Source organism: Ambystoma mexicanum, chromosome 4p (assembly GCF_040938575.1).
Source record: "Ambystoma mexicanum isolate Mex_15411 chromosome 4p, UKY_AmexF1_1, whole genome shotgun sequence".
Lineage (NCBI taxonomy): Eukaryota > Metazoa > Chordata > Amphibia > Caudata > Ambystomatidae > Ambystoma > Ambystoma mexicanum.
The window spans coordinates 754,586,818-754,614,452 of record NC_090927.1 but is presented as its reverse complement, the minus strand read 5'-3'; the positions used below and the strand labels follow the sequence as shown (position 1 = coordinate 754,614,452).

At 50.5% G+C, this 27,635-nt stretch overlaps 1 long non-coding RNA gene across 1 annotated transcript; it reads left to right on the top strand.

Moving 5' to 3' along the window:
* The first annotated feature begins 19,552 nt into the window (after positions 1-19,552).
* Positions 19,553-24,865, top strand: LOC138453450 (uncharacterized). The gene is made up of 2 exons (XR_011260432.1): positions 19,553-19,650; positions 24,382-24,865. It is a non-coding gene; the product is annotated as an uncharacterized lncRNA (long non-coding RNA).
* Positions 24,866-27,635: the final 2,770 nt, after the last annotated feature.

The following is a 27,635-nucleotide window of genomic DNA, read 5'->3' as shown; positions in this document are numbered from 1 at the left end:
AACAACCTGTACGTGCCAATTGCACATAAACACAACACCAAACATGCCCCATAGCAACAGACTACTCTACAAACAGATAATCTGTGGTTGATGCTTCGTACCCATATATAACATCACCCCTGTGACGGGTCATACACAGTCAATGCAGTAAGGCAGCCGCTGCTGGGTGCGTGGCAAATGGAACACCAATGTGTCACAATTCACACAACATGCAATGTTCCCTGGGTAAGCAGACAGACCCATATTGCAAGCCATGACTACAGAGCAAGTTGTGTACCACCATGACCGAAACAAAGCTGGCAGTGCATTTATCATGAAGTACGTGGAAAAGACATGCACTGCACCCGAGTATGTCCCTTGCTGCATGTCCCTGTGAGCTGCCCCTTTCCATGTCTCGGAAGGCTACATGGTTGATACAAGTGGCTCAATGGACCTTGGTGTACCGGAGGGTATGTGCCACTGCCCCTGCATGTGTCCCAGACAACCCTACTATCAGCAGCCATCAGTCCACAAACACATCTGAGCTGCATTGTGTGCTTCAACACCAATATTCGTCTAAGCTCACCCTCAGTGCTGTGACTAAGCCTGCATGTGCAACTCGCCTGGTGCAAGCTTTGCTGTGTCGTGGCCCCCCTGTGATGCTCACCTTGCCTGGAGTTCCTTGGAACATGTCAGCAGTACTAGGATGTGGGTCTGCAATCACTGTGCCTCTGCTTCTGCACACATGTGCATGTGTGCACCAACAAACGGGTCCAGAATTCCGTCGTCCAATGGGACATGTCTGCTGGCAAAGGTGCTCTGGAGGCTCATCCACCTGCAGAAAGGGCATGTAACACATGATTAATGCTTCAAAGTCATCTGTGTGTGTCTCATCAGGCATCTCATTACTTGACCATGTCAGAGTTTCACATCACAAATCACACCATCAGTCCGTCTTTCACCTCCAAAGTGTGGAACACTATCTACAGCATGAATTGCTACAAGCACATGTACAGGAAAGAAAATAAACATACTACACAATGCATAGCAATCAATGTCCACATTAATCATGATACACCCCATCTAGCAAAAGCTGAACAGTGGACAATGACACCTAAATCATCCCCACTAGGGGTGTCAACACAAGTCACACAGCACCAGACATGCCACAGATATGACAGTCCAATGCCCTTGTGTAAAATGCTGTAACATCGAACCATCCTTGCGAGCCCATGGATAAGGGAGGCAGGAGTGGCATATGTGAGTCAAGGAACCCAAGCAGCAAACACATACACAAGACAACCATGAAGGGCCCAGCTGGAACAGACAGTGGATGCCTTCAAAAGCCACAAAGCACCGCACCGTCACATGAAAGCACAATAGACTAGCAATTTTAAACTAAATCAACTATTAACTAATTACACTAACTATGGAAAACCTACATTACCTATTTAAACTAACTATCAAACAGAAACTTAACTAACTAAACTAGAGGAAAAATCAAAAATGGCCACATACGACCCGGGGGGGAGGGGAGGCACCCAGGAGGGGGGAGGTACAGGGTGCTGCTCAACATCCACATGCGATGATGCTGAGCCAAAAAAAATCCTCCATGGGCTCAACGCCTGCACAGCACGACCTATGTGGGAGATAGATGGTCGTCCGAGTCTGGCTCATCCTGGAAAGGAGGACGTGGCACAGTAGCCTGGCCATGCCTAGCCGCAGCTTGCCCCTCATCGGCAGCAAGTCTGCCGGACGGGTGAGCCTGGTTCTGTGTGGCGATGTGACGTAGGTCTGCATGCAGAACCTCCCGTGATACACGTGCTTCCTCTTGCAAGGTAGCACGTGTAACACGGAGTTCCTCCTGCAAGGCCTGGCTGGACAACCGCTGCACCTCCCGGCAAGCCTGTAGCTCAGCCGAGATGGTACACTCAAGCTGTGCAAACCTCTCCTCTGCCCGCTGCCTCTGGGACATCATAAGGACACCCAGAGTGGATCTGAGGGAAGCATACTCCTCCCTCAAGGCATCCATGTGCGCCTCTGCGTGAGCAGCAATTGCTTGACGCAGAGACGACATTTCTGCCTGCCGTGCCCTGTCTGAGGCCGCCATGCCCAGCCTGAGCGAGCGGGCCGTGGACCGTGCCGCCTGCTGCTGGAGAAGCACCTGCCTAGCAGGGGGGAGCACAGATCGGGCCACACGCTCCATGCTCTCAGCGATGTTCTCCATTGCTGCCCCCTGCCGTTCGGAATTGGCAGTCATGTCTTGCTCCCACTCAGTATACAGCGGTTGCGCGCGGCGACCGCGTTGCCGGGCTTGACCCCTGCGGGACCCAAGGACCGGGGGTCCTCGCTGTGTTGGCACCGCCTGCGGCTGCACGACTACATGCCCCCGTCGACGTGATGTCCCAGGCACATCAGTGACTGGTGTGGAGGGTGACCCTGCGTCCCGATCCACCACGGGCGGAGGAACCAAGACTGTCTGATCCCTCAGTGCAGGTGTCGCAGACAGAGGAGTGTCCACATCAGAATCACTCACACCTGACACATGGACTTGATGGTCATCCAACTCAACATGGACGTCAGAGTCATCATCAAGGCTGGACTCATAGGCAGCCAGAGACAAGATGGACTGCAGCACTTGGGGGTTTTCGTGGCCTACCACCCCACAACCCCCACTAGTGCTGGGTTGATGTGGCGTTACCAACCCTGTGTCTGGCATGACAACACCATCCTCTGCCTCCATTGCGTCATCACCTGAAAAATAGAGAGGAAAAGGTCAATACACATGTCAGAAGCACACGACACACACACACACACCGACAGCAAAGGCATTAGGCAGACATGTGACACACAACATATGACCTGGCATGCATGCTGGGTCTACTTTGAATAGCTTCAGTGATCAGACCTGTTGAAAGGTGGCAGTTTCCATGGAAGTGGGTCTATGCAGTGCAGTAAATGTGTACGCCACTCACTACCTACATGTACAAGCACTACATGGTGTGTGCCAGGAAATGTGAAGGCAGTGCAATGTCAAAATCAGACATCACGTGCATTGTGCATTCAATGTGTACCATGTCCAGAAGCCAAGCACCCCTCCACCCCAGTACCAAAGCAGGGATGCCTATCATGGTATCAAAAGGCTGACCATACACCTGTGTATTGACAGGCAGTGTTGACTGGCATCAACAGCTTCATGTGATTCAAATGACAACACTGCAAATGATGCTGGGACAGTGGGCAGGACACATGATGGAAACTCCGGAGGCCACCAACGTGTGAAGAAGACACAACAAGAGTTGGACAGAGTCATTGGCCATTGAACAGGCTGAGGCCTGTGAGCCACACAGATTGTCAGAGCCTAAACATGTGTGCAACGCAGGACTGAGGCACAGTTGACATGGGAAGGCTGATGAGATGGCAGGCAATGTATGTAACCAAGGACTGATATTACAGTGATCATCCAGTCAAGGACACATAGGGGCATGCGTGCAATGCACATGGAGCATGAATGGGCACTCATGTCCCTGCGGGACATCTGACCCATGCACAGTACAAGTGAGATACCCTGCATCGAGTACCAAGGCTGTACGACATGGCATATGTCTGTCAGATTCTATGCTGGAAGTTAGCATCTACACAGGATACATGGACAAGAAACTACACATTGGCAAGATTGGAGCAGACCAGTGCAAAGGTGGAACTGGGGTGCAGAGTGGCGGAGGAGGGGCAAGGGAGCATGCCTACATGGAGTCCCGCATGCAGGCAGAGGAGACATGCATGACGGTAGCATTGCATTACTTGCAAATCAGAACCATGTACACGTCACATGTAGCAGCAATCATACACAACACATCCCACAAGTGAAACACACACGTCCTCAACAAACACGCATCAACACTCACTGGACTGGGCATCAAAGTCCAGCTTCTCTCCCACTCCTTCGACCAATTCAGGTGGTATGAACTCCGCAACGAGAGCCTCATGCGGAGTGAGTTCTTCCTCCTCTGGTGCAGGCCCACCGCCAGTCACCAGAGTCAAGTTGTAATTTGAGGCACGCTTGGCCTTAGTGCTGCGCTTGATGTCATTCCAACGCTTTTTGCACTCCTGCGCCGTGCGCACCTCATGGCCGAATGAACTGACATGTTCCGCAACATGCTTCCAGTGGGTGTCACGTTGGGCAGCCGTGGTCTGACTATTGGCACCCACTACCATGTCACGGCTTTGGCCCCGCACGTAGTCCACGAGGAAGTCCAGTTCCTGCTTACAGAAAGGCTTCTTCCTCGACGTGCAGGAGGTCGTGGATGTGTGTGGGGTCCCAGCCTGTGCTGCAGGTGCAACCTTCCTCCTCTTGGACTGCTGGCTAATGCCGCCCTGACCAGCATGGCCAGTGGGTTCGGTGGATTGAGCCAAGGGAGTGACAGGTGGAGGGATGACCAGAGGCCTGACTTGTGTCAGTGGCAGCTGGGTGCCCACTAATGGACCCTGCGCAGCAGCATCAGCTGTGGCAGGGTGGTTGGCCGCAACGGTCCTCGTTGGCAGACTCACAACCGGGGTGCCGTTGGGTGCATCTGCCCCTGCACTTGCCAACACCCGGCTGTTCGGGGCAGCAGATGACATGACTGCCCCAGGGACACGTGTCTTGGTCTGAGCAGCCCGGCGTGCCCCTATGGTTTCCCCCCTGGCCTGTTGGAGATCTACCAAGGGCTCTTCAAGTGCCAACGCAGCCTGCGCTGGCAGACCCTGAGCCTGGGTGGCGGTGTCCACAGCTGCACCTGCAGCTACCACCACCCTTGGGCCCGTGGCAGTCAATGGAACGGACTGCCTGGTCATATGGGTGCCAGTGCCAGATGCAGGAGCTGCATCCCCCGGAACCACAGGGGGTGGTGGCATGGCTGCACCGACACATGGCACAACATTGTGCTCAAGTGGCGCACCCCTGCCTCTTCCCCCTCTGTGGCTGCCTTGGACACCCTGGAGTCCCCCTACTCCCTGGTCACCACGGCCACGTCCCCGACCACGCCCGCCACGAGGAGTACGCCCAGCTGAGGCGCCCCTCACCTTTGGTGGCCTCCCAACCATGGCACAGATGTAGTAGTGCTGGCACAGATGGAGTGGTGCCAATGGGAGGTGTACACCACAATTGACCTGGGCAATTGGGGTGAAGGGGGTGGGAAGCAAGATGTTAACAGCCCCCCTGCACCTGCAAGGCTGTATGTGACCCCGGTGATGTGGTGACGGGTCACGCAACGCTCAGGCACGCCAAAACTGCAGTAAAACCGTGCACGCAACCCTGCAGCCTACGTGCGTGGATTGAACCTCCGGCAGTACGCGGTGGCACCCAGTAACACGAATAACGCGAACGCGTGGGACACGCAGGCTACTATGACATCAAAAATCGGTGCGATACACAGGGGCACCCTCAGTGGGAAAAAGAGCGTGTGTGACTCACCGTCTGACTAGCGTGATGCAGAAAAACACGCATAGCCAATACCCCCGCCAAAAGAAGAGATACGTCCTTGAGAGCTGTGAAGTTGTGATGGCGCGCGAAACAACAGGAAGCAGCAACACACGTCGGTCTCCACGAAAGGCACGTACATCGAACTGCTGGGCCCGCTCACCTTTAACCCGTGCTGAGGGAAACGCACGCGCGCGTCACGTCACTTACGCGCATAGGCCCTTTCCTCGTATTACACGCGGACGTGCAGTTTCCACGCGCGCGCTTACGCGCATGGCCCTTTCCTCGTATTACACGCGGACGTGCAGTTTCCATGCGCGCGCTTACGCGCATGGCCCTTTCCTTGTATTACACGCGGACGTGCAGTTTCCACGCGCGCTTACGCGCATGGCCCTTTCCTCATATTACACGCTGACGTGCAGATTTTTCACGTGCCAAATCACTCCGTATCAAGCTGGCCATGCGTATGCACACAGAAGACCACGCTCCTGCCCAGAAGGCCGTACTACTGCCCTCCAGGGCCCCGAGCACGCTCCCACCTGCCATCTGCTGCTGCCTGACTGCCTGCTGCCCACGTGCACTGCCATTTGCTGCCTGCACATCAGCCAGGGGTGCTGTTGCTGTGACCACCCCTGCTGGAACCGAAGACTCGCGACTGGGATTCCATCGCTCCACAGCCCAGCCCCATGACCCAGTTGCCCACCCACTCCTGCCTCTGAGGTTGTCATGTCGGGGCAAACACCATCTGTGACCACTGACAACCCCCGGCCAGAGAGGCAGAGGGGCACCAGCTTCAGTGCCACCGAAGTTGGTGTCCTGGTGGAGCAAGTCCTGGGCCAGTATGATGCCCTCTTCGGAAGTTCCCACGCCGACAAGGAAGGACAGACTCGGATCTGGACTGACATCGTGACTGCCATCAACGCGGAGGGGGTGGCAGTCCGCAACTTCCAACATGTCAGGAAGCGCTGGGAGGACTTCAGGTCCAGGACTCTGAACAAGGGCCGGCGCCTCTTGAAGGCAGCGGATGCCAAGGGGCGCCGGGGCCACTTGTCGGGAGAACAGATGAGGGTCCTTGAACGCATATCCCCAGCGCTCCACGTCCAGGTCCTAGAGAAGCAGACCCATCTGGAGTCGAGCAGTGAGTGTACATGCATCCTGATTGTGAGCAGTGCGTGTGGTGATTATTCGGTAGTGTGCAGGTTGCACATCTGTTTGTATGGGGTCGAGTATGGGTGGGGGTGTACAGGGCCGTGGGGCTGACACATGCGAGGGCTGTGATGTGTGAGACATGGATGGTGCTTGTGTGTGTAGGCTTGCATGCCAAATGCAGTTGTGTGGGCACACATGTTTGGATGAATGTGTATGTGAGTAGACATGTCCGTGATGTCACGCATGTATGTTGTTTTCGGCTGCATGTATGAGCACTGTGTACATGTGCATGTGTGTGTATTTGACAAGGGTGCAACAGTGATGCCACATGGATGCATGTGACAGCGGTATGTGGAAGCCTGATTGGCAGATGTGACATGGATGGCCGTCTGAACAGTGCGACACTTGGCAGGGGTGTACACATGCATGCAAGTGTGGTGGTGTGTGTACATGTGTGGTGCACTTCCTGTGTTGCATGTGATGTCTGGCTCCCCTTTGGCTGCTCATGCTGTTGTATGTGTATGGATGGTGGTGGCAGTTGCGATATGGCTGTGGTATGGCTCATGTGTGCGAGTTGTAATGACATTTGTGTTGGGGATTGTGAGGACCTGGTGGAGGCTGCCCATGGTGGCAGGGGGGTGGGGGTGATAGGGGACATGAGTGGGGGCCTGGTGGGGGCTGGCCATGGAGGCTGGGGGGTGGGGGTGGTGGTAGACATGGGTGTGGGCCTGGTGGATGCTGCCCCTGGTGGCTGGGAGGTGGGGGTGGTGGGAGACATGAGTTGGACATGGGTGGGGGCCTGCTGGCAGGTGCCCCACGGTGCTGGGGGGTGGGGGTGGTGGGAGACATGAGTTGGACATGGGTGGGGCCTGCTGGCAGGTGCCACACAGTGCTGGGGGGTGGGGGTGGTGGGGAACATGAGTTGGACATGGGTGGGGGCCTGCTGGCAGGTGCCCCTGGTGACTGGGGGGTGGGGGTGGTGTGAGACATGGGTGGGGGCCTGGTGGAGGCTGCCCCTGGTGGCTGGGGGTGCAGGGGGACATGCGTTGGGGGGAGTAGTGCAAGTTGACATGTGGGTTGGCTGGTGGGCATGGGCATGGTGGGTGGGGTGCCTGCATGACATGTGCTGGGTAGGCCCCTGTGGTGTGAGCCACCTGCAGGGGCCGTGGAGGGTGTAGAGGGAACACCTGGGAGGACCCACACGTGCAATTCAAGTGTGCTGCTCCCCGCGCACCCCTGTAATACACGTACCCTGTTGATATCGCGCACACCTGTAATTCATGTACCCTGATGGAATTGCGTGTGTCACTTCCCGCGCGCCCCCGAAATACGCGTAGCCCGCTCCCCCAGGCCCGATCGCGTGAGAAAGTTCACGCGAACCCCTGAAATACACGTAGCCCGCTCCCCCAGGCCCGATCGCGTGAGAAAGTTCACGCGGACCCCTGAAATACACGTAGCCCGCTCCCCCAGGCCCGATCGCGTGAGAAAGTTCACGCGGACCCCTGAAATACACGTAGCCCGCTCCCCCAGGCCCGATCGCGTGAAAAAGTTCACGCGAACCCCTGTAATACACGTAGCCTGCTCCCCCAGGCCCGATCGCGTGAGAAAGTTCACGCAAACCCCTGTAATACACGTAGCCCACTCCCCCAGGTCCGATCGCGTGTGAAAGTTCACGCGGACCCCTGAAATACACGTAGCCCGCTCCCCCAGGCCCGATCGCGTGAAAAAGTTCACGCGAACCCCTGAAATACACGTAGCCCGCTCCCCCAGGCCCGATCGTGAGGAAGTTCACGCGAACCCCCGAAATACACGTGCCTTGCTCGCACAATTGCTGTATGTTGCCACTTTTGTAATGCGCAGGGACGCTACCGCCTGCCTTCGTGTGGCGGACGTTTATCGGCTTGTGCGTGTCTTTCGCTGTGCGTGGCTTTGCCCTATTCGGTTCCATGAATACGTGTGGTTCGGGTGCGTGTGGGCGTTCCCTCTGCTTCCCTGCAGTACATCCCCAGTTACGCCCTTGTTTTCGCAAGTTGTTCCCCATTCCGCGCGTTACGCCCCGTGTTCCGCCCACTTTCTAGTGTATGCGCAGAGGTTGTGCGCTTTCACTGTGCGCATCGCGCACGTCTTTCGGGATGTTGCAGTGACGTGTGCGCCATGCACGGGTTTGGCGCACATCCTGAGGAAGACACGCGCAGGGACTTCCATGAATCGCACGCGCGCTTGCGCCTCTTTTTTTCCGCTTGCGCACGTTTGTTCCATGAATCGGCCCCCAAAAAATGTTTTCTAAAATTATGGATGTAGAATACTCTGAGAAATCTCCTTCGACGCAAAAGACAACCACTTGAATTGTGGGGCCATTAGACCTGTTATCTGAAACTACATGCTGTCAGGATGTGATGTAACTTACTGCTTATGCTCAAAAACCTCATCCTGTCTATCCATTTCATCCGGGTACAACGGGAGCCTGAGTGGAAAAAGAAAAGACTTGGAAGAAAACGTCAGGAAGTAGGCTGTGATCCCTAGGCTGCAAGAGGACAATACACTGGTTATGCAATCTAACAAAAAAGAAAACAATAATTATTTTCCCAACTCCTCTACCAATCCAAGACCTTTTAGGGATGTCTGCAAGGCAGGATTCCTAACTATCTGGCAGAATGATGGCACAGTGAGGATGAAAAAACAGCAGCATGTTATGTAGGCAAGTGGGCCAAAGCCCGCACAGGAACAAGTCCATGGTCTGTAGAAAGAGATAAGTCCAAACAGGTTTTAGGATGAATCCGAGTTCCAGAGTGAGAAATTCAGTGGTTCAAGTAAGAAATTAAGTACATTTGTCCAGGAAAGTCTCTTGTCCGTTGGAGAGGTGAGGGGAAAAGGCTGGGAAGGGTTCCATTCGGGAGGAGTTGAAGGATCGGCCAAGAGAAGGAACCGCACAAGCCACAAGAATGAAGGAAAGCACAATTCGAGAAGAGTTGCAGGGGGTGAGAGATTGGATGAAGTGAGCAAAGTACCCAACATAAAAAAAAATGACAGAGGACAGGTAATGTGTCCATATTCTTAAAGGCTAAGGACAGTCTGCACAGAGCATGAGCGCGGAAGCCCATGCAGGCAGTCAGCTCATGGCGCTGTGCGGCTGGCATTTACATAGCTGGCAGTCCCAAATACATGCTGGGCTCAGCTTTGTGGGGCAGGGACGGGACACAATCTCAAGGTAGAGACAATCCAGGGGGGGAGATAAAGGTCGGTATCCACAATATGAATTAAAAGCACTAAAAACATTATTGAGGAGCAAATGCTGCGAATACGGCAACAGAAAATGCCCGAGCATGCATGAGGTCACAATCAGAGCTTCTGGGAAATATAGTTCAACATCTCATGGATACCTGAGCAGCACGATTATGTATGAGCCGTACACAGTGCCAGGGTTAAAGCACAGGAAGGAGACCATCTAATTGCTCCCTAAATATGCAGTTCCATGTGCTTTGAAGAAAAAAGAAAAATAAAGGATGACTTTATTGCTTTTCGATCCATTTGCATTTCCTTGCAGCTTTTCTCATGAATTGATCTGCTTCACTGTCTCTCTCTTCTTTTACCAGAAACATCTTGATCATAGACTATCCCTCTTTTATGGTTTTGCTAAATGTATTACACTATGACACAATAAAGGAATGCAACCTTAATGACTGTAGGTACTATAAAAACCTTTCCTAATTCTACATGGCCTTCCTTAAGATGACGTAGTGTAGACACTATTTGGGAACCGGATCTGAAAGATCCCTGTCTCCCCCACCTTCCCACTACCCTTTAAAATATCATTAGTTGTCCGTCTTAAAGGCAGTTATGTTAGTTGAACGAATTCCAGATCTACACGAGGAATGGCGCCAATTGGCGGTGTGTTTGAAGGCCTAGATTTTAAACTGTTGTTGGAATTGCGACACATGGTAACCAAAGCCAGTCTATCCAATGCCTCCGAACAATGTGGTGTTAGGAATAAGCTAATGAAATGTGTGTAGTATGAGAGAATTATGTCAGAGGTCTGAAGGTCACACGGTACCAGAATGTGAGGTGTGGGTGCGTGTATGAATGCCTTCTGTGACGGCAGCTGAACCCAGCTCCTGTCATGTGTAAGGTCCCATAGGGGGCTCCTGCAATAGCCATCAGAATAAATAGTTCATATAAAATACAGAACAATGTGACATGTTTGTTTGATTTACTAGCCTTATTTCGAGAGGTAATATGATATGACATGATATGGCATTTATAACGCGCCTATACACAAGTTTTTCAAGGTCGTCAAGGCAATGGAGGGGAACAAAGGGAGGACAGACAACAATACTATTAGGCCAGGTATCATTCAGATCGCGCAAGTGCGTGCGAAGGGGGCGGGAACAGTGCAGTACATGGGAATAGATAATAACAATAAGTAACGGCCAGCAGGTGGCAAGTGCATGGGTTAAGTGCAGACATCAGGTGTCAGGTGATGCTAGGGGGACTGTAAGGATACAGAAACAGTCCCCAAGTGCGGAGGTTGCCAGGTGGGCAGAGCAGGTGTGTTACGCTGGCAGGGGAGGGACCTGGGTCCAAGATCAGAAGGTGTCCAGGTAGCCAGTGCAGTTCCTGTAACAGCCAGGAAGTCAGCAGAGAGAGGAGGAGAAAAAGCAGAAGGAAAGAGAAAGGTTTTGAGGTGTTTCCAGAAGCAGAGCTGGTTCTACTCAAGTTTAAGGGAGGCAGGGGGGCTGTTCCAGAGGCAGGCACCAGCCAAAGAAAGAGATCTACCACCAACTCGTTGCTTGGAGAAGCGACTGACCCTGAGGGAGTTGGAAGAAGATGAGTGAAGATCTTGAGAAGGAAGATATTTAGGAAGAGAGAGTTGAAGGTATTGAGGCCCCAGGCCCCAGAAGGCCTTGTGGACGATGCAGAGGGTTTTGAACTTAATCCTCGCAGCCACAAGAGCCAGTGCAGAGATTTCAGTCCTGGAGAGATACGATCCCTGGGCTTGAGGCCAAGGACAATTCTTGCAGTCCTGTTCTGGATAAGTTGCAGAGGGCGGAGAGTAGAAGCAGGCAGATTAAGAAAGAGGCTATTGCAATAGTCCAGCCTAGCGAGAACCAGAGCTCTAGAGACATTGAGCTTCTGGGGGAATGAGGGGAAAGGAAGAATACCTCTGAGGAGGTGCAGCTGGTAGTGTGACTTCTTAGAGACGTCAGAAATGTGAGGAGAGAAGGAGAGTGTGGAGTCGAAGATGACCCTGAGGTTTTTAGCCTTGCAGGTGGGAGCAGGAAGAGGGCCAAGAGAGGCTGGCCAGAGAGCTACAGGAAAGGAGGGAGCTGGGTGTCATCCGCATAACACTGAAAGTTGGGGCAGAGAGCGGTGATGCTGTGGGCAAGGAGTGCCAGGTATTGTTTGAACAGCCAGGGAGAGAGGTTAGACCCCTGAGGGACACCACATGTAGAGAAAAAGATAGTGGAGAGGAATAACCCAAGTTGGACCTGGGAGGGTCAGTCAGAGAGGAAAGAAGTCAGCCACGCCAGAGCCTGACCAGTGATACCCAGGTTATCACAGAGACGGTTGAGCAGAATGGCATGGTCGACAGTGTCAAAGACAGAACAGAGTTCAAGCAGGATGAGGATGCAAGGGGTGTTAGAGTCAAGGTTGGAGAGTGGGTCTTCACAGATGTTCAGGAGAGTAGTTTCCATGCTTCTGGCAGCTCTGAAGAACAGGCTGATGGTCAGGAAGACAACCAACAGATTCAGTGTGGAGATTAAGCTGGGAGATGGCCAGTTTCTCCAGGAGCTTTCCCAGTAAGGGAGTGATGGAGATTGGGAGTTTGTTTGCCAGGCAGGAGCAGTCGGCAGAGGGTTTCTTAAGAAGAGGGTGCACAATGGAGTGCTTTAGGGGGGATGGGAAGAATCTAGTGGCAAAGGATTGATTGCAGAAATAAGCCAGGGCAGGAGCCAGGGAGTCGATGTGGTCCTTGATAGTTTTGGATGAACAGGGGTGAACATGTTTCAACAAGACTTTCATAGATCGGACTTGTCTAGAAACCTTGTCTGCGGAGAACAGGGGAAAGGCAGAGAAGGAGGGAGGAGAGGTGGCTGCAGAAGGGCCAGAGGAAGAGCACGGAGTAGAGGGAGGGCGGGGATAGATGGAGAGTGAGGACAAGATGTCCTGAGTTTTAGAGATGAAGTGAGAAGCCAGTGCCGTGCAGAGGGCCTGAGAAGGGACAGGAGAAGAAGAGAATGTGGCAGGATTTTTTTTAATTTATTTTAAACTTTTATTTTTGTTGGCAGAGGCAAATAACATACACACGCAGCAGAGCAGTAATAAACGACAAAATCATTACACAACAAGGTACAGTGGCGCATAAGGACAGTGGGAGATGGCCGCTTAAGAGATGCGGCCCCTCAAAGCATCCGGTATAAAGGCATATTGTAAAGTTGATTAGGGTGAGTCGTCTGCAGAGGAGGGATTATCCAGGCCATTGAGATTGCTGTTAAAGGCATTCCAGATGTTTTTAGGCCGAGACCGGTTCGGGAGGGTATTGAGGTATTCCTCCTCACAGTTCCGAGACCAAGTCAATAAATTCAACCATTTCTGGAAGGTAGGAGGGGCAGAGCACTTCCAGTTCTGTAGAATAACCTTTTAGCAATTATACAGCTCACATTTAGGAACTTAGCCTCCCCTCTGGCTCCCCCGGCCCCCCACATCCCAAACAGTACACCCAGGGGGTCAGGCTCTATAACAGTGTCACAAATTTCCGACAGGGTTTTCAGGATCTCCTCCCAAAATGCAGCTAGCCGCGGGCATCCCTAGAACATATGCAAATGGCCCGCCTCCTCCACACCACAGCAAGGGCAGAGCGTTGGATCAGAACGGCCAAATCTGGAGATCCTACGCGGGGTGTAGTATAGCCTGTTTAACAATTTATACTGGATGATGCGATATCGAAAGTTCAGGGAGACTTTATTAGTGTGGGAGCACATTTTCCCCCATATTTGGTCCGTGAGTTCTACTTCGAATTCAGACACCCAGTCATCCCGGGCCCTAGAGGGCTGTAATGGGGCAGCAGTGAGGAGGAGTTTGCATAAGGAGGACACCACCCCACGGGCCCCACCCGAATTGGTAATGTAGGAAATCCCAGGGGAATCAGGAGGTTCATTAGGGAATTCAGGCCATGCGCCACGGAAGGCAGCGCAAAGTCTAAAGTATTGTAGTAGTTCCATTGGCGATCCCTGCTTCCATGTCTGCGGAGTTATGAACAGCCCATCTGGGTAGAAGTCTGTTAAGGCTAGGTATCCCAGGGCCTGCCAGTGTCGTGCCAGGGCTATGTCGCCTGTGGGTTCCAACCCAGGGAACTGCCAAGTGGGGAGCCACTTGTAGTATGGGTGTTCCTCGGCACCCGCAGCAAATAACCGCCTCCGGGCCAGCAAGGTGGTTCGGACCGGGTCTATGGTGGAGTCTGGTTTATATCGTTGGTGTAGGATCAAAGACATTATGTTGGTGCCAGAAGCAGCTAGGGCTTCCAGCTTGACATAGGGGTGAGGGGGGAACCAGGGTACCAGTAGGAGGCAAACTGTGCCTGCGCTGCTTTCCAGTACCGTGTCAGATCCGGAGTGGTGAACCCACCTTTGTCGTAGGGAAGAATCATGGCCAGCCATTTTTTACACACGGCTCCTGAGTGCCATAGAAACTGAGCACTGAGTTTATGTAGATCTGCAAAGTACTTCCCACCCGGCCATACAGGGACATTTGTGAATACATACAACAGTTTAGGGAGCAGTATCATTTTCACCAGTGATAGTCTACCCGCTAATGATAACGGAAGAGAGCGCCAGCACGCTATCTTGGATTCCGCCAGTTCATCTTCAGCCCAGTAGTTATTAGCTAGGAGGGCGTCTCTGGTCAGGGACACCTGAATTCCCAGATATTTGATCCAGTCGGGGGACCAGCGTAAAGGATACTCTGTGGTGGGTTGGACTGTGGAGCTCGTGAGAGGGAAGAGTTCGGACTTGGAATAATTGATGGTGAAGCCAGAGTATGTATCAATGCGGGTGATGTCACGCAGGATTGGGTCAAGGTGGGCGTTTGGGTCTCTGACGAACAGCAAGACATCGCCAAGGCGGCAAGCGGTTTGCCAGGTCTGTCCCCCTCGCCGTATTTCCACGCAGCCTGCGGGTGGATGAAGTACTGCACTTCCCTATTGGCTTGCTCATTGAAGGTCTTTCGCTCCTCGCTGATCTGGGAGAGGACACCCGGGTCGACTGAGGCCGAATGGGCACGCTCCAGGTCCCGAAGTTTAGTTTCAGTGCGGAGCAGCATGGCTCTTATAGTTTTGAGGACCCCCGACTCTCTAGAGATGGGCGCCCCTCTAATGAAGGCCTTGAAAGCATCCCAACAGACCCCCAGGGTGGTGGATTGTGGCGTGTTGTGCTCAAAGTAGGACTGAATGTCAGAAAGAATGTCCACTCTAAATACAATGCAGAGCGGCCGATTTAAAGCGCCATGTGTTGATGGTGGGGGAAGGTATTCCCAAGTCTAGGGTCATGACAATCGGAGAGTGGTCAGATAGTGTGCGCGCAAGTATACGTGTCTCCACAACCCTGCGCAGAATAGGGCCGGACACTAGGAACACATCAATCCTGGAGGAGCTGTCGTGTACTGAGGAGTAGTAAGTGTACTCACATGCCTGCGGGTGTATTTGTATTTGTATTTTATTTATTTATATTGCTCACCTAACCCCTAGAGGGGTTGCAAGGCGCAGAGGCAACAAGAGGATTGCAAAGCTTGTTTACATGCAAAGAATGAAGTCCAGCCGTGGGTGTAGTGCCCTCCAGGGGCCTAGGGGTTGTGCCAGTTCTAATCAATGCGGTGTCAAATATAAAGTTCATATCTCCACCCCAGATGACCTGCACCCCCACGTACCCTAGTAGTATAGAAACCACCTGGTCAACGAATTTGGGAGAGTCCACATTAGGGCCATAGGTATTCACGAGCAAATATTCCCTGTTGGCTATGGCGCAATACAGCACAATGTACTTTCCCTCGAGGTCTATATAACTGTTGTGGATGACAAACTTAAGTGATTTGTGCATCAACGTTAATACCCCTCTGGCACACGTAGAATATGAAGTGAAATATCTGTGTGGACCCCAAGATGGCGCTATACTTTTGGCCAGAGGGCCAGTGGAATGTGTCTCCTGCAGGAGCAGTATCTTGCAGCCGTGTCTGCTGGCGTACACCGCAATTTTACGAGCCTTGGTGTAATTGCTCAGGCCCCGCACATTCCGGGTCATCACCGTCACTGGCATCTCAATGATTTAAAGAGTATACCCAAAGCCGGAGAGCCCATGTAAAGCGTTCCTGCAAAGGCACCATATCACCCCCCAGTTTATCGACGTGCGCCATGTTACCAGAGTCACGTATATTCCAGGACATCACTGTTACCAGCATGTTGATAACCTAAGTGACATCCCACCAGCGTTTTCGTAAGGTAAGTTCAGGGTGGAACCCGCCCTCATTAGGGTCCCCTGATGCACTGTGATCTGCCAATCCGCCTTTGCCTTTTCCCATAACACAAAAGAAACCCTTTCCCCCCTCCTCCCGTACCACCCCGTCCAAGCAGGCAGTAAGATCCCTCTCCCACACCAAAAAAACCCAGTAAGTCCCACAAAACAGGGACAACAGGCGGTTCCCAACATGGGCCCGCAATACCAGTGGCCCAACCGGGGCCAATACCCAACTTCAAATGAACATGAATATACATTGCAATCTCAGTGGGGTGCGCTATTGCTGTGTGGTGGACACTTGGGAAAGTAGAAATGACAATAAGTCACCAGCAGTACATTGAACATACATTATGCATGGCGGGGAGCCGCCCCTGGACGCTAAAGGTGAACTATGCAAGTGTGATCGACATAGGTGTTCAATGCGTATACATGGGTGAGCCAATAAGGCTGCATTGCTATCAACACATGAATAAACAAGCACTAGTCAGCTGAGGGTTGAACTACACAGTGGTGTGAGCTTAGTCATCAACCCTAGGGTTACCATTGGGATTCGGTAGTGGTATCTGAGTCTCTATAAATTTGACAGCCTCCTCCGGCACCGTGAAGAAGTACAATTTTTCTCTGAAAGTAATCTTGAGCCGGGCTGGGAAAAGGATTGCGTAGGGGACATTCCGTTCACGTAGCAATTTCTTGACTCCCAGGAATTGGCGTCTCTCCTGCTGCACCCAGACCGAGAAGTCAGGGAAAATCCGAATGGTGTTTGAATCAAGGCGTAGGTCACCCTTTTCACGTGCCAATCGTAGGATGAGGTCCCGGTCCCTGTAATTGAGGATCCTGGCAATAATAGGTCTGGGGAAGTCTCCCGGTTTGGGCCGCGGGGACAGGGCCCGATGGGCTCGCTCGACTGTGAAGAAAGGGGATAGCACGGGGTCTCTCAATAGGTCTTTAAGTAGAGTTTCGACCGCCAACTCCATGCGCCCCTTCAGGGCATTTTCAGGGACCCCTATTATGCGTAGGTTGTTCCTCCGAGAGCGGGATTCAAGATCATCGCACTTTGACTTCACCACTTTCATGTCACGAGTCAAGGTGGCCACCGTATCCTGCAAAGTATGTAGTTGATCTTCATTAGCCCCAATTCTGTTTTCGGCCTCGGTGATCCTTGTTCTGGCCCGATCGACTCGGGATTTCAGGGATGCAACATTGGCGTTAATATCGTCTAGTTTTTCATGAAACGAGGCAAAATTCTTGGCCATTGACTCCATCATGAGAGTGAGGTCAGGGGCCACTGCTCCAGGGAGGATGTCGGAATCAGGATCATCCTGAGCGGATGTTGTAGCGCCCTGATCTGCGCGTGGGGTTGCCTTTGCAAATTTGTCCATGGCACCCACCTTGCTGGACCCTCTGGATCTGCCAGACATAGCTAATGCGACACAGGGGGTGACCCAACCAGTTGGGCCTGGTCCAGAATGAGGAGCAGGAGTATAGGGTTAAGTTCCACCGTCCAGCAGATGCGAGTCGTTGAAATTTAGGGGGTGTGGAGGCGGCAAGAGGCAGCCGATGCGTTCGGGGTCTTGGTAGCCGGAGGGCCGCTATGCAAACAAAGCTAAAGCAACAGACCACCCAACCGCCCAATATGGGAGGCGCCGGAACAGAGAGGGACCACCATATAGCACTGCCAGTGTGATGTTAGCCTGGGTGGGAAGAACAAGATGTCCACTGACGAATAGATTGCTGATAATACTTGCCTGGGGACAGTGCTGGTTAGGCCCAATGTTCTATAACCGCCCAGATGAGCCACTGGATGAGACGATAATGGGACCGTGGGGCCGCGGTATGGAGGCGGTGAGGTCGGTCGGATGAATAAATCTCCAGTACAGAGGATGCCAGGGCCGTGAAAAGTTACGTTGCACCAGATGGGTGGAAGGCGCAGCAAGAGGCACACAATGACCACCTAGCAAACAAGCCAGCGCTAAGGAGGCGGTTTTAAAGTGATCCCTCTAGGTGATAGCTAAGGCTCCGCTAGGATACACCGACCTGAGAATGCGGTCAGGCCTCAGTCACCAAGCAGTGGCGCAGGTTGAGGCAGTTCTGGGAGAAGGTGGCCGACTGCACACGGCCCGCGGCCCTGCAGGCGCACCGTGAGCCCAGGAGACGTTCAGGGGACAAGAATACCAGAGCCCACCTCCACAGCCAGTTGATGAGGAGGACCAGGGGGCACTTGCGTGGGAGCTTTGGCACGGGGATGAGAAGTGCTGGTGAGCTCCACGGGTGTCAGGCCCCTCCTGCCCCCCGGCTCCCCACCTGACCTGCAATCACGGGCCTCCGCACGTGGGGTGCGCCGTCCTGTCCCCCAGTGGAAACAGCATCCAGAGGTCGTTCGCCTCCAGGAAGCAGAGGGTTGAGCGGCTCCGGCCGCCAGGTGCGATGTCCACTTGAGCGGGCCCCCGCAGGCACCAACCCGCCCTCCCACGGCCAGCAGGATCGAGGCCCAGTGCCACAGGGTGAGGAGAAGGGGCAGCCGAGGGCCCCGCGCCAAACACAGCCTATGGCCCGGGCCCGGCGTGGCAGCAGCAGTGGTAGGGGTCGTTAGCCCCGGGAAACAAGTAGCTGAACCGGCTCCAGCCGCCAGGTGCGATGTCTTCTTAAGCGGGCCCCGCAGGCACGAGCCCGACTCCCCTCGGCCCTCAGGATGAAGGCGAAGCGCCACCGGGTGAAGAGGAGGGGCGGTCGCAGGCACAGCCTCTGCCCCCAGCACGGTGTGGCCAACCAGAGGGATCCTGGCCACACACGCGGAGTGAGGGAGAAGCCCAGCAAAGGCAGTCGAGCTCGGCTCAAAGCACAGATGACAGGAGCAGGGAGGGATGGAGCCGGCGCGTCACAGGGCACGGCACGATCAGCCAGCAGCGGCGGCCCCCAGCCGGGCCTCCGGCAGCGCCGGGGTCTGGGTCAGTGTTGAGCTCCAAAAAAACTTCAGTCGGGCCCAGCGGGTGCCCAGAGTCACGGTTCTGGCCAGAATCACGTCAGAACCCTCAGCAGAGTATCAGGAGAAATCTGAGATATTTTAAGGGTGGTGATTGCAGCGCGTACCGCCGATGTGGTCGGATATGTGCCCAAACCTCACGGAGCTGTAAAGCTAGGCAGCCAGTTTTTGGGCTGCTCAACAGCGCCCCCCAGAATGTGGCAGGATTGGCCAGTTCCTTGCAGATTTTAAAGAGTTTAGCTGAATTCTATGACAAGACAGGAGGCTCATATTATGCAATACAATCTTTACTCTGAAACCACAGCAGCAAAGAAAATACTTTTACAAACAAAAAAGTTTCCACAACAGAACTAGATAGAGTTCAATGTCAATGTATGGGGAACTCCCCAAACCATCATGGAGGACAGGTCATGCCCTGCAGGGGACCAATGAGCAGGGACCCTCTTCTATATATGTCCATTACTCTAACCCCAACCCCTCTTTCTTTGCTGCTGACACCACAGAGCTAAGTCACCCCTTTCAGTTGTGTCTTACATTGTTTGTCAGTAGTAGGCTTTATTAGTTTGAATATGGCATATATGGTAAATATGTGTTAATTACCTTTTATTATAAAGGAATTTGTGTATTTGATACAATGTATCTGGATAGCCGCGTGCGGCCGTTGGTTTCATTTTGGTGTCTTTCAAAAAGAAAATATGTATTATGCTCATACATCCTGTTTCAGCTGAAGCAGTGGTGCAATGGTTGAATTTCGGACTACAGTCCATGAGGTTGTGAGTTCGAGGGAGCTCTCTAATTTATTTCTTCTTTAAAAATTTCTCGCGCTTGTAAACTCAGGTGTTTCTAGTGCATTAATCAACTCGCTCCCGGCGTGCGCGAGAGCAGTGTTGTTTACACTGTTCCCTCTTCATTTCGCCTGTTTGAATTCATGCCCGTTGACAGATTTATGGTCACCTGGGGATTCCAGGTGCTGCAGGCTTTGGGTTCGGCCTGCCCCTGTGGCTTATGTTTGTAACAAAAGCCTCTGTTTCAGTACTGAGCCAAGTTAGCTCAAATATAGAGCTGCAGGTCTCCCATGCAGGAAGACCCGGGTTCGCGGCCGACCAGCGCATGTTTATTTGTATATTTTAAGATTAGATATTTTAATTGTTATATTTTAAATAATTGTATTTTACAGTGGAGGTATTTGATTGTCACCTTTTTTGCTCAGTTGAGCAGGGATTTCCTAATGGGCATTTGGTTGGTTCATGACTTCTTCAGAAAGATTATAGCACAAACATTTTAATAGTAAAAATGTGGTTTTGTTAAATGTTTGTAATTTCGTATCCCTGGTGACACAACACATTTCCTTACCTTTAGTGCTGGAAAGAAAGAATGTTTACTGATAGACTGTGGGTTTGTTAGGTCAAAGTCTGACCATCCAGCGCAAGAGCCCGATGCACTGCCAGTCTGCAGTTTTATTTTATTTTCTTTGTTTATTTATTCATTTACTTATTTCTTAAGTTATGTGCTTTGCCTTCACTGTAGGTGCCATAAGTTCGGTTTCAGGTTCAGCCTGATTCTATTGCGAGGTTACCCCCTCGTGTACTGCTGATTATCACACCCTGCTCGGGCGAGCAGTTGGAGGTGCACTTGCTCAGTGTATCCTACCTTCAACTTGACAGTTTTCTTTTGTTTGGGTTATCTTCCCTGGAAAGGTGCAGTCACCTGCTCGGTGGCAAGGTTGCCTGGGGTTTCTGCGAGGGGTCCCCTTGTATACGGCTGTGTCCACACCCTGCTAGGGTGAGCAGTTGAGGTACACTTGCTCAGTGTTTCCTCCCTTAAAGTGGGCAACTTGGGTAATTACCTTAACTGGCATGCACCATAACCTGCTCGGTTTCAGGCTCTGCCTGAGTTCTAATGCGAGGTTACCCCCTCGTGTACTGCTGATTATCACGCCCTGCTCGGGCGAGCAGTTGGAGGTGCACTTGCTCAGTGTATTCCTTCCTTAAGGTCGGCAGCTTTGTTTAGGTGCTGCATATGGCTGACGCCATTGTTTGGTCTTGTAGGCGTGCAGTAACCTGCTCGGTTTCAGGCTTCGCCTTGTTCCTACTGCGAGGTGCTCCCTCGTGTACTATTGGTTGCCTCACCCTGCTGGGGTGAGCAGTTGAGGTGCACTTGCTCAGTGTACGCTTTGATAAACAATATGTTTAAGTGTTGACTGGAACACATTTGCGTTTTTTCAGAATTGTCAGTGGCCCAGAAAGCTCAGTGAGTATCAGCTTATATAAGGGCCGGGGATTCGGTCCCCTGTGAGGGCGTAACCCCTCTTCTTTGGATATTTTATATATATTTCATATATTATATATTCTTTATTTATTAAGTGCTTTAAAGAAAAGAGTGTGGAAGTGGTTGTAAACAGACCCATATGGGGTTGTACCTTCCTCTCTAACCATCTCTCTGGTGTTATCATTCATCTTTTAGTTACAAATTCTGTCACCCTTTACCTTAGTTAGTTTCAGGACAACTCAGTCCTTTCCTTAGGTTTTGATTCCCGACCTCAATTGCTCCACCCAATACCAGTGCTGATTAAGCTACAGTATTTTCTCTCAACATGAGGAAGAATAAAGATGATGCGTTATGCCTCTATTGAGGTCTGTAGGGCTTAAGGCTCTCTTTAGTGGGGACGTTTGTTCTCCCCTACTTTTGTCCCATTGGACATTCCTTATTCTTTTGGTTCTGGTGGAGACAGGGTCAGCTCGAGGGTAACCGTTCAGTTTTTTACATGACAAGTTGAGCAACCATGTTTTACTTGGATGGAGTGTTTGGAAACACTTGATGGTATCAGTTAGACGAGTTGCCAAATAATAACTTGCTGGCGCCAGCCTCATGTTTTTCCTCCCAAAGCTTGGCCTATGGTTCAGCTAACCGTCTAACAGTGTGTTGCAACTTCTCCTCTGCTCGAGGAGTACACGCAGGCTTCTGTACCCTCATGAGCGTTGCTTAACCTCTTTAGAGTGCTGTTTTCATATCCGTGCTGACCGTTCTGATACAGGTTCCTAATTTTGGAAAGGTCTACATCAGTCTTTTATCCTGCTGAGATCGATAAGTGAACACCTCACACCACACAACGCTCGTAGTAGTGTTAAGCACCACTCATATACCTGAGGGTTCGTAGTACTGTATAAGTACTGTTTTGCTATGGACAATGTGCTTAGTTTTTCCTTCCCCTGATTCCCTTAGTGGCCAGTCAGCCTCACATGAATACAGTGACTCAGACCTCAGGGTTGGAGGGGACAGTGGTCCCAGATTTCTTCTCAACCTTGCATTTACAGGGCATTGGTAATTATCCAGAGTTCTTTCCCCCTCATTCCCCTTCCTGCCATCCTTGGGGGAGATTGCATCATAATATTACACCACTGGGAGTATCCAATGGTTTCAGTTTTTTCCTTTTTACAGGAGTTCTGGCGGGTGACCAGTGCAGACTCGCTCTGAGCATTTCCCTCCCGTCTGTTAATTTCCTTTGTGCTAATCTCTGGTATTTCAATAAGTTAACTGGAGTCTGTCCAGTCAGGGGATTGGTTAGAGGCGCTAGTGGGTATTTATTTCTCTTAACGGTGTAAAGCGGGGCTTTAATGTGGTCCTCAGGGTAGTTTTCTTTCTGGATTGCAAGGTTTTTCCTTTGGATAAGTGGGGGAGGTTTCTCCTCTTTTGGGAAGGCTCAATATCCCTTGGTGGGATAGAGGGGTCTGGGAGTGATACTATCCCCCATCCACGTTATGACCCTCTATCACGATGCGTTCCAGAGTCTATACATTAACTTTCAGACGGTGTCTGCCGCTACGATTACCAGAGTGCTGGGATATATATTTGGTTGATGACTTGATTATCATAGTCACCTGCATGGCAGGTGGACCTTTGGGGTTTTCACAAGAGTTTGTTTGCAGTAAGGTGCCAGCTCAGGGTGCTGTGAGCTTCAAAGATCTGCAAATTGGCTGAAATATAGGTTGGACCTCTTCTGGTGTACACCTTCAGTTTAACCATTTAGTGATCAGTTCTTTGCAGTTTAGAGTCTTGCTAAGATTTTGGAAATTTGGTGTCCTCCTTCGGTTACTTTTGATCCGCTAGGGGATTTATCACCAGGGAGGAGGGATCAAGGTTCAAGCACCGGGCATACCTACAAAGGAGTTTAGATATCACTATAATGATAGTGATTGGATGTCGGATACATTTTTTCTTCTTGCCAAGTTTGGCCTCTTAAGGATCAGGTTTATAATATCTGCCTTTTGTCATGGTAGCAGAGTCCTTCTTCAAGAGTTCGGGAGGTCTGAGGGTCTCCGTGTTGGCGGTTTGACGGGTTAGCTTCTCAGGTGGGGCCCTCTCTTCCATTCTGCTTCCGCCTCCAGAAGACTTCCCTCCTTAGTATACACATATGTCTGAAGACAATTGTAGATTAATTCTATTGCTTTTCAGCTCCGCTCAGGATGGATTGTCCTATTACAAAATTTATAAAAATGATTTTTTACTCCCATTTTACCCTTTTGAAGATTTGTCTTTCCCTCTTGGTTCCCCAGTGTAGTTCTGTGACATGCCCTGTTTCTAATGCGATATCTTCCTTTAATGCATGGGATGGAACCTATAAGACTTTCACCCCTATGGGGTACTTTTCTTTATCTCCAGGAGAGCTAGGTGTTTGTTTTCATTGGTTTGCTTTCTAGGTCCCCAAAAATGGTACGAATTTAAGTGTTTTGAATATTTGATTGAACAACATAGGTGTTTATTTCAGATGGTTTTGTCCTAACCTATTAGTATAGGAAAACTTTGTTCAATGTTTTCCCCTCTTTTAACCAGTTGGTTTTGGTGGCCTGTAAGGAACGCTGGATTTGGCACATTCCTGTTTTTCTTGCAGTGGATTTGACTTTGCCTTATAAGACAGCTTTTTGGGCAATCTAGTCTTGGGCAATTCTCTGATTGGTCAACAGATTGATTTAATGAAAGCATTTAAAAAATGTTTCCTTTCCTATTATTTTATTATATTATCTATTATATTGGATCATTTTGTACGTACTAATGAGATGCAAGGGCTTTGAACTTGCATAATATGAGCCTCCTGTCTTGTCATAGAATGACTAATCCCCCACACTAACGTGAGATGGGGGTTTAGATTCTATTAAAGACAAGGAGGCGATTATTATCCCTCCCACCCACCCTGAATATGATATGATATGATATGACAATTGTGATACGCATGTACACAGGTGGTTCAAGTGAGAACATTCTTTGGTTTGTTGTTCTTCCCAACCACCCACCCTTCTTGCTTGTTGTTCTTACAGGTACGAGTTGAGGTTCTGCTCAGGAGTGTGGATCGCAGTTACAAGTTCTGGAGTGCGTGATTTCGGCCACGAGTTGAGGTTCTCATCAGGAGTGTGGCTCGCAGTTACAAGTTGTGGAGTGCGTGATTTTGGATGAGAAGTCCTATCCAGAAGAACTTCGGCATAGATTCAGGCTGCGGGAAGGTGGAGATCTCCAGTTTCAATGGATTCTTTCTCCGCGCTACGCAGTTCAACCGTTTCATTGGACTTCTGGTGCAAGACAGCTGCAGAAAGAGGGGTTGGGGTTAGAGTAATGGACATATATAGAAGAGGGTCCCTGCTCATTGGTCCCCTGCAGGGCATGACCTGTCCTCCATGATGGTTTGGGGAGTTCCCCATACATTGACATTGAACTCTATCTAGTTCTGTTGTGGAAACTTTTTTGTTTGTAAAAGTATTTTCTTTGCTGCTGTGGTTTCAGAGTAAAGATTGTATTGCATAATAATCGCCTCCTTGTCTTTAATAGAATCTAAACCCCCATCTCACGTTAGTGTGGGGGATTAGTCATTGTTAGATGCCGCAGAGACGCAGGCTTGGATATGAGCTCTCTTCTTGGTAGGAAAGAGAGCCGGTATTACCAGTTTGTCTGGCCTGCTGACTTCAGCAAAACAGTGCCGTCCAAAATGATTTGAAGCTGCATATCAGAACAACTTGTTGAAGTCAATAAGGTGGGAGCAGTCCCTTCGCAAGATGAATACATTATAGCGCCCTGCTAAAGCGCACAGGGTAAGATTACCGTCTACCATCCACACATATAGTTGAACCGAACAACTCAATGACCAGAAAATATGGCAGCATGAACTGCACGTTTACAAATCCAGGCATGTCTACAGTAAAATACATGGGAGTTTGGGGGGTGCTTTAACAGTATCAGCCATCACCATTATGCATTCTTCCAGTGAGCTGAGGCATTTCTCAACGGAGTCCACTGGAAATTGCACACGGCACATTAAAGGGCCCAGGAGCTGGAACTGAAACTTGTTTCCATTTCAATTAAGATTCTGACATTTACATATTTCACGGTAGTTTGTAGGTAGATGGATTGAAAAAAAAACGCTTGTGGTTTCCTTTAAGCAAACCTCAATGATTCGATGATTAGACGGGCTTCTGTAAGAACAAAAACCGATGTCTTGTGTGCAATGAAACGTGTTTCCAATTGGCCCGTGTCCAGGCGTTACCTTGTTTACTTTTCCACAAGAAATCGACATGAACAGAGTTACATTTCAGCAACTGGAAAATCCCTATTCATACTTCTGTTGATAGGAATCGATTCGCAGAAATCATTTATATAAATAGTTTGTCCAAACCTCTAGCTGAAAACTGCACTTAAAATTATGAATTTCAATGCATCTCACAATCACTTCAAATAATAATAGCATTGATTTAGCATAATTTCCTTGTGCCTATTGAAGTTAATTATATATTTACTCGAGATTTACATTGGGCCATGTGTGAAACATACTGACTTTAGAGTGGCCCACACAGGGAGCAGGAGAAGCGGTATGTGAGGAGGGAAGGGCTGTTCCTCAATCTCGTGGAACAGTTAGCTCAGGTAAGTGGGTGGAAACACGGAGAAATGTGAAGGAAGACGGAGAAAGTGGGGATGCTAAACGCATGCAAGGTAATACAGTCCAATGAGAGACAAAAAGTGCAATGCACTCAAGAACAGGCGGAACCGCAAAAGAAATGGGGGAGGAGTGTGATGAAAGTAAGACAGCAAGAGGTGGGAGCTCAAGGCCAGCCAGGAGGCTGCAGTGAGAAATCCATCAGAGGCCGGTGGCTTTGTCCAGTAAAGATGCTGGGAAGCAGAAAAGCCCCAGCTTGAGGCAAGCACTAAAGTTCAAGAGGTTTTTGGAAAAATTGAGTCTTGAGTCACTTTCTGAAGTAAAGGTGACTTTCTTCCCCTTCACGGGCAGATGGTAGATCCTTTCAGAGGCTAGTCCCGGCGGAGTTTGGAGTCCTGCCACCAACCGCATTGGTGATCTAGAAGAGGTAGATCTAAGTAGCCTGGAAGGGTAGTTTCTGGGCACTTTACACTGCATGTTCTCTGTGCATGATGCACAGTGAGCCTGATGAATGAAACAAGCAGCATTAAAGGAGATCTGGGCATTGACAAAGAGACAGTGCAGAAGATTCAGGGCTGATGTAATGTGGTCCCATAGCTTCATTCCAAGGACAAGTCTTGCAGTTGTCCTTTGTATGACCTGCATTTGGTGGTGAGGACTATTAGGCAGGCCACAGTAGAGACAGTTGCAATAGTCTAACCTTGAGAGGACTAACACACTCATAATGTTCTCCTTGTGAGAGATGTTATGGAAATTAAGGATAGTCATGAGTATCTGAAGTTAACATTATGATTTCTCAGCAAGTTCTTGGATCTGAGACATGAGAGAGAATGCACACCATATAAGATACCTCCCAGGTTCCTTGACACAAGGAGCAATGCACTGGTAGCCTGAAGGGGGAAGACCAGGAAAAGGACAGAGAAGGGAAAAAGGTGTTCCCATGTAAATTATATCAGTTTTGGCTGTAATATGTTTAGGCTTTCCTGTTTTCAGTGAAATTCGATAACCACCAGAAAAACAACACCTGAAGAAAAAGTGCCTCCTAGTTTTAAACTGAAAAACACTTTCACCTATCCCAGTGGTGCCTTAGTGTGAGCAGGGTTGGGAGGAAGTTAGAGGGCAAAGGAGTGATGGGGGGGGGGGGTTGGCAGTCAATAGGAAAAGGGTGCTACTCCCCCACATGTATGCTTGTGGTGGGGTGGTTGATAAGGGTCCCACGGGTAAAGTGAAGTTTGAATTGCGCGCAGCATATTGGTGGCTGGGGTGACAGCAATGTTGACATAATGTGGCTTTAGTCTGAATCTAGTATAGCAAATGGGAATTAGATATGTGTTATTTTTAGTATTGCTTGTGTTTTAGTTGACACATTTTTTAATTGCATGTGCACAGCAAGATAAGTGTCAAAACTGCTAATACGATATAAATGCAATACAGGTGTTTCATGCCACGTAGCATGTAACAACCAGGCAGCAGGAGGCTCTACCTGTGCATCGGAGGTAAGAGATTGGCAATGGAAAAATCAGTGTGAGGGTATGCGGTAGTCCTGAACATACATGTATAGATAAACATGCATGGGGTCTCTAGGGAAATAGGTTTTGCACAGTATGAATATACAGATCTGTTTTGTCAAAGTGTTCTCTGACAAGTTAG